Genomic DNA, 1,775 nt, shown 5'->3' on the forward strand with positions numbered 1-1,775 from the left:
TGCCCATCAACAAACGAATGGATAGAGAAGCTGTGGTATATTCACACAATGGAATATTATGCTGCATTGAAAAACAAGGAACTTATGCAATATTATTCAAAATGGGTGACCCTGGAGGACATTATGCTCAGTGATGTAACTCAGTCATAAAAGGACAAATATCACATGGTGCCACTGTTGTAAAACAGGACTGACATCGAGGTTGGGGGGAGACTGGGAAAGATGGGTTAAATAATGCATAGTGCATTGGAACAGATGAGGGAGAAAACTGTTTAAAAGTGTTATGTGATTAGGTATTTCTGTCAAGACGTGAGTACAGAGCGAAGGCTGTATAGTGGAGTGGACCTGGGGGGAGGGATTGTAAAACAATGAAAAGAATTTTTCTTTTAGTTTTCCAAGAGGGTAGTGTACTAGGGGGGAAGGTTGGGAGGGGAGAAAAGTACAATAATGAATGAATGGAGAGGGGGGAAAGGCTGTCATTTCCCTACTTAACTGATTTCATCTACTTGTCAAAAATCAGTTGACCATAGATAGATGGGCTGATCACTGGGTTCTCAATTCTATTCCATTGATCTATGTGTCTGTCATTGAACCAATACCATGCTGTCTTAACCACTGCAGCAGTGTAGCAGTGTTTGAAATCAGAGAGTGAGATGCCTTTTACCTTTCTTCTATTTTTAAGGAGTGCTTTGCTTATTCGGGGCTTCTTTCCATTCCAAATGAAACTGGAGATTGCGTTTTCCATCTCGTTGAAGAATGGAATTGGTATTTGTTGTGGGATTGCATTAAACATGTAAACTGCCTTTGGTAGTATTGCCATTTTCACAATATTGTGTCTTCCTTATCCATGAGAAAGGGATATTCTTCCACTTCTATAGGTCTCTTATTGTTTCTTGTAGTAATGTTTTGTAATTTTCTTTGAATAGATCCTTTGTGCTTCTGGTTCGATTTACTACCAAGTATTTAATCTTGTGAAGGGTATTGTTTTTCTTAGCTCCAGTCTGTATTCTCTTTGTCACTGTAGAGAAATCTGATTTTTATGTTGGTCTTGTATCCTGCTACTTTGCTGAACTGGTCCACTGTGTCCAACAGTTTTCTTGCTAAGTTTTTAGGGTCTTCTAAGTATACTATCATATTATCTGCATAGAGAGATAATTTTACCTACTCTCTGCCAATTTGGATAAGAAGAGGCCACTTTGACAGGTCCTGAATGGAACCTTCCCTTGGTTCAGAAATTCAGAGAGAAACACAGGCAGTGTAACTACCACACCCTCTTCTGTAGCAGTGACTTCAGTTCTATCATCATTCAGAATCTATCATGCCTTCACACATGAAAAACTACCAGAGCAATGTCATGAAAGAAGCAGGCTACATCCCACTCTACACAAGCACAAAGCAAGATGTCATCCCCAAACAGTGACACAGTATCAATGGATTTACTGAAATGAGAAAGTCTGATGGAATTTTCTGACACAGAATTCAAAAGAACAATGATTGAATATTTTCAATGGGTGAAAGAAAACAGGACACTGCAAGCAAAAACCAGGAGGACCTGACATCCACGCAGATATATGCACACACATGTTTACTGCAGCTTTGTTCACAATAGCAAGGAGTTGGAAACAACCTAAGTGCCCATCAACAAACGAATGGCTAGAGAAGCTGTGGTATATACGCACAATGGAATACTCTGCTGCATTAAAAAACAAGGAACTCACGCAATATTATTCAAAATGGTTGACTCTGGAGAACATTATGCTGAGTGAAATATCCCA

The sequence above is a fragment of the Elephantulus edwardii genome, unplaced genomic scaffold (assembly GCF_000299155.1).
Source record: "Elephantulus edwardii isolate Elephantulus edwardi_28Jun2011 unplaced genomic scaffold, EleEdw1.0 scaffold00536, whole genome shotgun sequence".
NCBI lineage: Eukaryota > Metazoa > Chordata > Mammalia > Macroscelidea > Macroscelididae > Elephantulus > Elephantulus edwardii.